This window comes from Dysidea avara, chromosome 2 (genome assembly GCF_963678975.1).
Source record: "Dysidea avara chromosome 2, odDysAvar1.4, whole genome shotgun sequence".
NCBI lineage: Eukaryota > Metazoa > Porifera > Demospongiae > Dictyoceratida > Dysideidae > Dysidea > Dysidea avara.
The window spans coordinates 42,555,650-42,568,821 of record NC_089273.1 but is presented as its reverse complement, the minus strand read 5'-3'; the positions used below and the strand labels follow the sequence as shown (position 1 = coordinate 42,568,821).

The window sequence follows — 13,172 nt, the reverse complement described above, 5'->3', positions numbered from 1 at the left end:
ATTCAAAAACTGGGTTTTAATTATGACTTAAAAACTGGGTTTTAGTTATGACTCAAAAACTGCCTTAAGTAATGACTGGATTCCTTCCAAAACGTTGCTATCAACTTTAATATATATCAAGACACACGATAGTGTCGTGAGGCCCAAGAAGCCGTCAAAGAAAACATCATTTTCATACCTTTGTATCTCGGTGATCCCTTATCCGATTGGAACCACATTTGGTACAGAGTTGCCCGCCAGCTAGAGGAGTCTACATTCCAAATTTGAAAGAAATCGCTCCAGCCATTTCCGAGACACGAGCTGCTAAAAGTTTGATGTTCATTCTTTGCTTTGTATTTTTCTTAGTCTTTTTGCATACTTGCAAAAATTGCTATAAAATGCAAATGCGTGCTCCAATTGCCTTGACATTTGGCACACAGAAAGGGAGTCCAAAGGTGAATCCTAGTATCAAATTTAGTGCAAATTTGATAAATGGTTCAGGATTTATGACCAATTATTCATGTAAAACAAGATCGATTTGTTGGCACGCTTGCAGGGTAAACCGCTTCATGGAATGAATTGAAAATTGCTATGTAGATGGAGTAACCATCGTAGGAGCACAATACTCATCAATACCATGACAACACAGTACTTGGAATCATATTTAAGAAAAAATTCTGGTATTGCCCACCCCTACTAGGTACTACATTCACACTTAGTAGGGATCATAGAAATAAAAGCAATGAAACAATGGAGATCATCTACACTTATAGCTTGACATTTTTGATGCAAATCAACAATGCAATCAGAATAAAAGACTTGATGCTTACAGCAAAAAGTCTTGCCAAAACTTATAGAAAAAAATCTATCCTTTAGCTAAACCAGACACTTTGCCGAGATTACTGAGTTCCTTATATAAAAGTACATTACACAATTGATTGTGGGTTTTGGTTATGACTCAAAAACCGCCTTTATTACAGCCTGAATTGCTTCCAAAACGTTACAATCAACTTTATATATATAGTGGAATTTTGACTAACTGACTTGCTGACTGACAGACAGACCGACCAACTAAATAACGCATTCAGACAAGCGTAACTCAATAATGAATAAGAATACAGGATTGATTTTTCACTGTTTGATGTCGCTTCAGCCCAACAGGTGCCTTTTGGCATACCACAGTACAAACTACACATGCATCATGGACTTATACTTGTCCTCCTTTGCATTCCAATTCTTTTTGCTAACAGCCCAAGATGTCAATTCACTGTAGCACGATGGTTTCCCTAAATTTACAAACCATTAATTGCACAGGCACTTCTTCTACTATTCTCCGTTTGTAGTGCTATGTAATGTGCTGAAAGCAAAGCATAATGACCACCTCACATTCCAGTCAGTAATTAACAGACAAAACGTTAACAACAGACAAAATGTTAACAACAGACAATGTTAACTCAGGTACCATTCTTTCTTATGATAAAGTACGTATGTGTAGGTTTTTTTCCCCGGGGTGACCAGCACTCCTTACCACCACCTCCAGCACCAGATGGTAAGATGCTAGACAAAGATGTTAAACTAATGTGAAGGAAATACCTAATATTCAGATGTTGTAAGGTCAAGTGCTCCAATCACTACTGGGCTTCCACGGATGGATCTAGCACCACGTAGGCAGGTTATAGCACACCACAGCAAGGAAAAACTTATGGAGCACTTCAGCCAAGACATCACCATGCTATAGTAGAGTTCGGCAGTACTGAAATTTGAATACATGGTATTAGTAACAGGAAAATATTGCGGTATATCGGTATATAGTTACCTTGTTATTGTAACTATTGCATCCTTTCTTGGGCCTATATAGTATGAAGTGGTATCTTCCCAAAAACCAAAATATATATATATAGTTCAGTACAAGTAAGCATGTGTTGTAATGTGACAACCTAAAGTTTTTGGTTAGGGCGTATCTGCTAAACCATCAACAAATTGGACGGTATGATAATCGGTTATGATAATTTATCACAATAAACAGTATTACCGATATATCGCAGAGCACTACGCTATAGGACTGTTCCCTCTTCGCAGAGAGTAGGGAAGCAATTCTCTTATAAACAGTAGTAGCAGTACTACCCATTCCCCCAGCTAAACCCAAACACTGTCCTATGTCTGGCTTCACCAGTTATGCTATAAAAAAGTAAATAAGTAAGAATTTTAAGTTTGATTAGGGATCACAGAACAAAAAAGTAGGAGAAAAGGGAGGTCACCTACACCTGCAGATATACTAGTGGACATTTATTTCCTAACTCATCTATACCCATCACTGAATTAGGAATAGTATACTACCAGGAGCTTATGAGCCGCCGAAGGAGCATGAAACTCGGTTCCATCACAATCCAAATTACGTCACGTTTTTTGAATAAATTGCTACGAGTGTCGTGCACAAATTAGTACACAGCGTCAATTAATGAGAGTTTACTTTCCTTATATGGAAACTAATTGCTAATGAATTTGGATTTTGATGGCACCAGCAGGCTACGTAAGTTTCATGCTCCTTCGCCGCCTTATAAGCTCCTGTATACGCACAATATGACATGAGAGGCATAGCTAGAAATTTTAAATATGTGAATCAGACATTGCACTGTTTATGATGGACCATGAAATGATGCTTGCACTCTAGTATGTGAAGCAACACTTGCTTGTGTAGTATGCTCCAGCTAGAGAGGCCAAGGTATTTCCACAGGAAACTTTGAAGATTTGGTTTTACAAGTATGAATCTGGAAGCAATACTATTACAGTAAATTGACGGCAGCACCTATATGCATAGCATATTACGCCATACGGCTAATATCATAGGTTCTCTACTATCTCTGATAGCATTCAGAGCATGTCAAGCTAAGGGCCTGGTGATAAGCTCCCAGGACACCATGTGAGGTGGAACAAACATCATTACAATGTGCTCGACTGCTAATATATCAGGGTGAGTGTTCTATTAGAGTATCTTGAACTTGGAATTTGGAATTTTCAACTAGAGTAGGGACCACAGTACATCGATAAAAGGTACTGAAACAAGCTGGAGTAGTGCACAATATTAAATCACAGTAAAACAATTAAGAAGTGTTATATCCCTACTGTGCATTTCCATTATGGTACAAGTACACAGAAAAATTTGGAATTTTCAACTAGAACAGGGACCATAGCACATCGATAAAAAGCACCAAAACAAGTTGGAGTAGTGCACGATACTAAATCACAGTAAAACAATAAGAAGTGTTATGTCTCTACTGTGCTCAAGATACTATAATGGAAATGCACAGTAGGGATATAACACTTCTTAATGTTTTACTGTGATTTAGTATTGTGCACTACTCCAACTTGTTTCAGTACTTTTATCAATGTGCTATGTAGTTGAAAATTCCAAATTTTTCTGTGTACTTGTTTGTTAACTTTTTTTTGTAAATAATTATTATGACTGGTGAACCCACGCATGCCACATCTGAAATGGTGCCGAGCACCCTAATTATCATCTGAAAAGTATCCGTTACGCTTCGTTGTAAGCTATGTTCAACCCATTACACAGCATTTTGAATCAAGAACTGTTTGAAAAGCACCCCTGCAATCCATGCCATAGATCGTATATTCTTTCACGTATAGCGAAAGTAATGATGCCGCGTGCCCCATTTATATCAATTATCATTTGAAAAGTGAAGTGTCCATTGCGTGTCGTTGTCAGCTATGTTCAACCCGTTCGTTATACAGCAGTACGAATCAAGAACTGTTTGAAAAGCACCTCTGCTATCAAAATAGTCACTATGACAAATACAGATGATTTCTGTTACAAAGGGAAGCCATCATGTGCTATCGTCAAATCAACACTTTTCATCAGCAAAGATGAATGGGACATAAAGGATTACACTGTTAAGTCCATGAAGAATGCATTGTACGTACTGCAGTATGCCTAAAGGCACCGAAGCATTGTAGAACAGTGAAAAAATCAAGCCCATAGCCTTAGCGCCATTATCGAGTTACACTTGTCTGAAGGAATCAGTCAGTCAGTAGAAAATTCCGTTAAATAAATCATATTTAAATTCCGTAGCAACTTACTGAAAGCATTTCAGGTCAATCTGAAAGCTTGTTTGGGCTTAGTTTTACATAACCAATACTGCCTCATCATCTTCAGGGAAAATTGAGGCTGGTTTTTTGGGTGACATTATTTCGTGGGCCATGCCTACTCCTTTGTGGTCCCTACTATACAGTACTATCATAGTGTACGATAAGTTACAAAAGGTGATAAGAATCCAACAGAAACATAAGCCAACAATTGGCAACAATTAACAAAGTGATAATTGGATTAAACTCAAATCTTTTGTCAGTTTAGAAGCATACGTACATACAAATTTTGAGGTATGCACTTTTTGTGGATTGACACCTAGTTTTGATAATCAATAATTTTGGAGGATGAAAATTATGATTAATTTCCCAATTACAGTTACACAGTCGTAGACTTTCATTCAGCTAATCACAATCCATTAATTTCCAGTTTACAGAATGGAAGAGGTTTCCATCTAAAACTAAACTCGTAATCAAATACACTCAGTAGATATCAATACTTTGCTCATATTCAGCTTGTCAATAGTGTAGTTATAGAACCATCCCATAATGGAACACAATTATCAAGTTGTCCATATTCCGGGGAGTCATCTTTGATGTGAATCAACTTTGTAATGAGATCAAAGACTTGGTGCTTATAGCAAAAGGTCTTGCCAAAGTTATAGAGTAAGGCACAACAACTGATGGACACGATGGTCAAGATTACTACATGAGTTCCTTATAAAATTATGCATATACATCTTACAACTGATTGTGGGTTTTCGTTATGAAGTCAGTACAGGTAAAATAACAACTAAATAGTCACACAAAACCATCTACAGTACAGCTCAAGGGAAACTTAATCCGTGCGGCACAACAGCACACAGATTACTGTTATTATACCAGTACAAAGTGAGCGGACTTTAAAACAGAAATATTAGCTACAGATATCCTGCAGGCTTTCCTGCAGGAAAACTGTGACATTCCGCACCTGTCAAGAGATATCCCACAGGTTTACCCTACGTGATTTCTTCACTGTCCAACGCTGCTTCAGTCCAACAGGTGCCTTTTGGCATACCACAGTTTGTAAAATGCATGCATCATTTTGTCCTCCTTTGTATCCCATTTCTTTTTGCTGACAGCCCATTTCTTTTTGCTGACTCGCAGATTTGCAGTAGCACAACAATGGCTTCACTCCCCAAATTTTTAAACAAAAATGAACCGTATTTTCCATGGTAACTTGACGACTGATTGTAGAGCACTTCTCTTACTGCTCTTTATTCATAACACTGCCAAAATGGCTGAACATAGCTGAAAGCAAAGCGTAATAGCTACTTCACTTTCAAGTCAGTAATTGGTAGTTGGGGCATGCGTTCAATGTCAGTCGAAAGTTTACATTAACCCTGCTGTAATCCTTACTTTCAATGCGGTATGTGTGGGTTCACCAGTCACAATAATGTTACAAAAAAGGTTATCAAGTACAAGGGAAATTAAGAATTCTAAGATCGATTGGGGATCATAGAAAAAGGTATGGAAAAAAAGGAGGTCACCTACATCCGCAGATATATGTACCAGTGGACATTCAATCCTTAATTTGGTAATGGTATAGACTGAATCAGGGATTAAATATCACACTAGTATATCTGTACGTGTATAGGCCCCTTGTTTCCCGACTTTTGTTCTATGATCACTAATAAAACTTAAAATTCTTAATTTTTCCTTTAGATGCTTGTTAATGTAAAATCTCAGTCTAAGTTGATAATGCTACATTCCCTACAGTGAGAAGTGAATTCTTTTGTGTGTTGTTGTTCTACAACTAATATTTCTTGTGGAAGCTGCATCAATAAGTACCTTGTAGTAATTTGCTACATTAATAATAAACTTTTAAATTTAATTTTACACAATCACAGACCATTTTAAGGTAAATTTTCTTGACTTACAGTATGGAATGTTTCCATCCAAATATGTAACCCACAATCAAAGGTTGAAAATGCAACAGATAAAAGGAGGGATACACACAGCAAAAGATATACTGTATGACACTCAGTAGGGATCATAAGCAATGAGCAATCTTCATGAACGCACATATGTATGAATGTACATACACACGTACGTACGCATGCACACCACACACACACACCCATGCCCACACACCCATGCCCACACACACATACGTACACACCCATGCCCACACATACACTACACAAACCTTGTTGCTCTGACGATTACTGGCTACGAAGTTTATTCACCATGTCACACACCTTCCATTGTTCAACATGTAACTGTTTCAAAAAAAAGCTTTATCTTTCTTTTGATTCCTCCTTCGTTACAATAAAAGACAATCCTCTTTGTAATGATCAACGTCTCTCCTCTGGCAATGACACAGGCAACATGGGGGACATAGGAGACTTGCATATCATTCACTTTGCACTTAACTGTTCCATAAATCCTATAGGAATTGAAAATAACTTTAAGCTTCTACAAATGAAAAGACAGCTGAATAAGTCAATGGTATTGATTTGCTCTGTAATACAGTGGAGCCTGGCCATCTGCATAGGACGCCAACCACTCTAAAGGCTAAATTTACTATAGATACATTTATACACAATTCCAACCCTAAAACGTAAAACCATTAGCACACTCAGACCAGCCAAATTAAAGGTGAGATTTACACAATTAAATGTTCTAAGAAATAAATGTTTGAATAGTTTGTTTCTAATATTCAATTCAGATAATTGGAAGCCATACAAGAAGAAGCCATACTACCACAAACATTTGTTTTATACAGTTACATTTAAGTAATACCAAATGAATACGGTTACGCTATATGTTGAAGCTTTGTTCATGCAATTTTTGAGGCAAGGATAATAATTTGGTTTTAATATGTGACCATCTCAGCAAAAATCTGTCTAATTTGCACAAGCATGCATATTGAGAAAAATTAAATTTAAAATATAGGTGAATTTATGTGTTACAAAGAAAATTTTATGTAAGTTTTAATCGAGCCATTACTTTGTGGACTAATCCAAACAGAAGTTAGAGCTGCTAATGTAAGCGCCTGAAATTGTTTTCGGAAAAGTGTGTGCGTGTGTGTGTGTGTACCTACCTATCTATCTATGTTTGTCCGTACACACCCACATGAGCAAAATCATGAAATGGTAAAAGCAACTTACACATATGAAGTAAAAGCGAAATGAAGTCTGTATTAAACTTCTGCACAGGTAAACTTTGCTCTGAGGTGGTTTCTTCTTGACGGTCTGAAAAACGGGTACGGCGACTCTTCATATACTCTGTGGATGGCCTTCCCTTTCTGCTTTATAGATGTTTAACACTTTTAAAACAACGTTGAAAGCCTTTTAGACTACCAGAGATAGCGTATCATTCGAGTTAAGAGGGGGGCATTACCTGTACTTACGCGAATGAAAATGAAGGGCAGCTTCAAGGCTTTCTCTAAACAATTTATATGAGAAAACATGATAGACACACTATAAAACAGTTGAGAAGATACTTCTGTGTGTAATTTGCTGTTTAAAGTGGTTTGTTATAGTTACGCTTCCTTAGCAATGCATAGCAACATAATTACTGAATTATAAAGTAATTCATGAATTATGAAATATGCTAAATTACAGTATTTACAAATCTCATTATCTAGCTGAATTAATAATAACAATAGCAACTACAGTTATATACATGGTTGATTAGTTGCTTATTTAGTTAGAATTGGATAGTATTAGCTGCATGGGTACCTGGCTTTTAGAAGTAGCTTGTTTTTAGTATAATCCCTGTACAAATCAATTTCCTTGCTTTTCCTACTTTCTAGCATTGTAATTCCAAAACTACTGAAACTTTTGGTGAACCATTCCTTGGACTATGCAGATAATGCTGAGAAAATAAAAAGAAATTTGGAAGTTGTGCAAACCAGACGGGTTTTCACTGAGATGGTTATTACATATGGTATCATAAATGGTGTGTAGAGCACTTCTTTGTCAGTTTTCTACAGTAAACTAGTAAGTAAGACCAACCACTGTATTTGTGCTGGATTGTGAAATATATGTAGGCATAGTAATGGCTTAATAAAAGCTGCCAATATCGCTAGCTGATACCAAATGAATCTAAAAGTATTACCACAAATAAACAAGTATAGCAAAGATAGGTAAATTAAACATGTGGAATGGAATTAAAGATTAAAAACAAATGATTTCTTCCTAATAAACATTTGTAGCCATGGTTACTGCAGACATAAACATGACTTCTATTAATCACAAATTCATAAAATGTATCAAATTGAATTTTGGCCTATATTTAACTACGTTTTATAAGCTATCTTAGTATGCAAAGATCAGAACAGTTACGGTATACCAGATGTTGTTCAAATTCCAATTACATGTATGCATTCTCCACAAACTACAGTTCTAGTACACAGACTTTACATATTAATCACTAAACTTAGATTGTAATTGAAAGAGCAAGGTGTCCACTACTTGTAATTGTACATTCAGATAAGTGGGAACTTTATTTGCCAAGTTACACAGCAAGATATTTGCATCTTCCAAGTTAAAGAACAATGTTCATTATTTAGAGAACACCTCACAATATTGATGATTTTCGTATAACAAGAACTGAAACTTTTTATTTATGAACAATAATTAAAAGAATTTTAATATTCAACAAGATAGGTTATCCACACCTACAACTATAGTATCACCCAAACGCGAAGCCATAAGCACCAATTACAAATAATAAAAAAACTTGCTCAAAAGGGGCGTGGCAGCCATTTCGTTTGTGAGTCTCCATCCCTTGACTGGAAGGATGAAGACTTATGAACAAAATGGCTGTCATGCCCCTTTCCGAGTGAGTTTTTTAAAATGCACACAATTGATGCTCACGACATTGCGTTTAGGCAGTAGCATATACTAGTGGACACTCAATCTATACTTCGGTCATATAGTTAGTCTACTTGTTAACAGTAGCCATCCCATAATCGTACACTGTTATTCAGGAAGACATTTCAATGAGAATCAACTTTGTAATGAGATCAAAGACTTGATGCTTATAGCAAAAAGTCTTGCCAAAAATTACATTTAATAACTTCCCTTAACTACACTATCAAGGGGTAACAAACGGATTGCTTAAGATTACTGAGTTCCTTATATACATGTACACTTTACAATTGATTGTGGGTTTTGGTTATGAAATATTGCCCTCCTCAAACTCTACATTTAACATTATACTATTCACTCCTATGGGTCTGTTAAGTGGTAGTATGTCCAACAATGAGAAAAACAATTGATCAGCTAAGTGTACAAAACAGTCACAGGCAATCATGTACACTCTACAACTGATTGTGGGTTTTGGTTGTAAAATATTGCCCTTCTCAAACTCTACAATTAGCATTATACTATTCATTTCTATGGGTCTGGTAAGTGGTACAATGAGAAAAAAAATTGATCAGCTAAGTGTATAAAACAGTCACAGGCAATCATGTACACTCTACAACTGATTGTGGGTTTTAGTTGTTGTAACATGTAAACTGTATCACCATAGTTGCTGTATACTATAGTGTATGTTTGTTGTAACCTATATGTATGTTGTACTTTGTTTGAAATAATAGTTATTGCGCATGCGTCATTATTGCACATGGTGTCAGAAGGGACTGTCGTTTCGTGATGGCTATGGTGAACCTACAGCCCCCAGCTCCATTTTGTTTTCAAAAGACTGATGAGTGGCCTGAATGGAAGCGTCACTTCAAACAATATCGACTGGCGTCAGGACTAGCAGACTTGGGGGAAGAACAACAAGTAAGCACCCTTCTTTATTGCCTTGGAGAGGACGCGGAAGACGTATTAGACACAACGAAAATAACCTCTGAGAATAGGAAGAAGTACAGTAAAGTTGTTGACGCGTTTGACGATCACTTCAAGGTGCGAAAGAACTTAATCTTCGAACAGGTGCATTTTAACAGGAGAAATCAGTTGCCGAATGAGTCAGTGGAACAATTTATAACTGAGATACACCGACTAGGTGATAATTGTGAATATGGTGAGATGAAGGAAGAACTCATCCGGGACCGTCTTGTAGTCGGGATCCGCGACCATGCACTGTCTGAACATTTGTAGATGGAGGCTGAGCTCACGCTGGACAAAGCCAAATGGCTAATCCACCAACGTGAAGCTGTGAAGGAGCAACAAGAAGTATTATAAAAACCTGTTAAAGAAGAGACATCCCTTGATGCAGTAGCTAAAACAGTACCCAGAAAGAAGCTACCAGTAATACCACCTCCAGCAGTAAGGCAAACAATAACACACCAGAATTGTAGAAGATGTGGAAAGGGCTCCCATCCACGACAGTCCTGCCCAGCAAGAGATGTGTCATGTTACCGCTGCAATAGGAAAGGACACTATAGCAGTCAGTGTTTATCTACCACAGTTGGTTGGCAGACCAGGGATGTGCATGAACTCTCCAGCCAATCAAATTACTCACAGCCAGAAACACCTGACAAGTATTTAGACACAGTGGAAGGTAACAATAGAACATGTGGGCTATAACAATTCAAATCCAAGGCAAGCCGACAGTTGTTAAAGTAGATACCAGTGCTGAGGTTACTGCCATATCAGATTCAACCTGGAAGTCCATGGACATTGTCATGCTATTGGAAGAGACTGAAGTGTCACTTTATGGTCCAGACCAGACCCGCTTGAATATCCTTGGTAAGATAAACCTCTCCCTCACCTATCAGGGGAGATACTGCATGCAAGATGTGTACATCATTAAAGACCTAAAGAGTGATCTTCTGGGACTGCCAGCAATAAAGGAATTAGAACTGTTGTTTAATGTATGCTCTGTTGGAAAAACTATCATTTCACAGTATCCTTCGTTGTTTACAGGGTTGGGAACATTTGCACGTGAATATACAATCAAGCTTAGACCAAACAGTCAACCATTTGCGTTATATGCTCCATGAAACATTCCTCTCCCACTACGCTCAAAAGTGCAGTGTGAATTAAAACGCATGCAAAGGTTGGGGGTAATTTCACCTATCGAAGAGCCAACCCCATGGTGTGCAGCAATGGTGGTGGTGCCCAAGGACTCAGGGGCAGTCCGAATCTGTGTTGACCTTAAGCCACTAAATGAAAATGTATTACGAGAAGTACACCCTATGCCTAAAGTGGATACCACACTTGCACAATTATCAGGAGCAACTGTGTTCAGTAAATTGGATGCCAATAACGGATTCTGGCAGATACCCTTAGCCAATGAGTCTAAGTTGCTGACCACTTTCATAACCCCTTTGGGAGGTTTTGTTTTAATAAACTACCATTCGGAATATCCAGTGCCCCAGAAATCTTTCAACGCCACATGAATGAAGTACTTTCAGGCCTATCAGGGGTGCTTTGTCATGTCGATGATATTCTGGTGTATGGTAAAGACACAGCTGAACATGAGTCTAGACTACAGGCCACACTTCAAAGAATTCAGTCAGCCGGTATCACCTTAAACGAAGGTAAATGCAGTTATTACCAGTCTTGCATATGTTTCTTAGGCCATGTGATAAACAAGCACGGAATTTCACCTGACCCAAAGAAAACCACTGCGATACTATGGATGACACCACCATCCTCAGTTACTGAGCTCAGAAGATTCATGGGGATGATCAACCAGATGAGCAAATTCTCTCCAAATATAGCACATATCTCAAAGCCACTCCGGGAATTGTTGAGTTCTAAGACATCATGGACATGGACAGCTGACCAAGAAGAGGCATTTATTCAACTAAAGAAGGAGGTATGCTCATCCCGTGTACTTGCCCTCTATGACATAGAAGCAAAGACAAAAGTCAGTGCCGATGCTTCAGCCTATGGGATTGGAGCTGTCCTAATGCAGCAACAACAACAAGGAGCACGGCGACCAGTAGCCTTTGCTTCACGGGCACTCAACGAAGCTGAAACTCATTATGCTCAAATTGAAAAAGAGGCACTGGCTTTGACATGGGCTTTAGAATTGAATATGTCCTTGGCAAGAGTGTTATATTAGAAACTGACCACAAGCCCTTAGTACCTATATTAGGTAGGAAGTTTAGATCAGCTCCCACCACGAGTGCTTCGGTTCAGACTTCGTTTGATGAGGTTCCAGTATTCCATTCAGCACGTACCTGGAAAGACTCTGTATACAGCTGACACCTTGTCAAGAGCACCAGTTAAGGATATTTCAAATGACAGTAGCTCTTACTCCTCTCAAGAAATCGAACAGTTTGTACAAGCAATCACTGCAGCTTTTCCTGCAAGCCCTGACCGTTTGGACAGCTATCGTAAGGCCCAATCTGAGGACAGTATTTGTTCAAAGCTAATCGAGTACTGCATTTCAGGCTGGCCTAATAGAAATAACCTATCTAGAGAATTGAAAGACTTTTGGAGATTTCGAGGTGAACTCACCCTCAGTGACACACTATTACTTTACCAATCCAGGATAGTCATCCCAGTGAGTATGAGACAAGCGACCCTAGAGAAGATACATCAGGGTCACCAGGGCATCCAACATTGTAGGATGCGTGTCTCTTCTTCAATCTGGTGGCCAGGTGTATCTAGGGAAATTGAGAATTTTGTACAATCATGTCCTGTTTGTCAGAAGACCACAACTCCCAATAGAGAATCTCTGATTAGTACAGCATTACCTAGTTATCCTTGGGAGCACATTGCTTCAGACCTGTTTGAGCTATAAGTAGGTATACTCTTAACAGATTCACACTATGACACTTAGTAAGGATCACAGAAATAAAGGTAGTAATGAAGCAAAAGAGGTCATCTACACGTTTAGCTTGACATCTCTGATGAGATCAAAGAGTTGATGCTTACAGCAAGAAGTCTTTCCAAAAAAATAAAAGTAGATACATCAACGATGACCTTCTAAAATGTGTTGTTTTACAGTCACTTAGTTTCTTATATACATGTATATTCTACAACTGATTGTGGGTTTTGGTAATGACTGAAAATCAACATATTAAATAAACATACTGGTCTTTTTACATAGATTATCCCTATCATTCAAGACAAAACTACAACTTATAATAGATTACAAGAAGTGATCAAATTTCAATAGAAGTATTAAACCAACTACTG

General features: G+C 37.9%; 1 long non-coding RNA gene across 5 annotated transcripts in view; it reads right to left on the bottom strand.

Annotated features, from left to right (window-relative positions):
- LOC136247380 (uncharacterized) overlaps positions 1-13,172 on the bottom strand; it is a 177,575-nt gene that overhangs the window by 133,103 nt on the left and 31,300 nt on the right. For 4 of the 5 annotated variants that reach the window (XR_010697453.1, XR_010697456.1, XR_010697457.1 and 1 more), the window contains exon 5: positions 6,269-6,508. The exons of the other annotated variant lie outside the window; for it this stretch is intronic. This is a non-coding gene — a long non-coding RNA (uncharacterized lncRNA). The remainder of the gene's footprint in view (positions 1-6,268; positions 6,509-13,172) is intronic. 5 annotated transcript variants of the gene reach the window in all.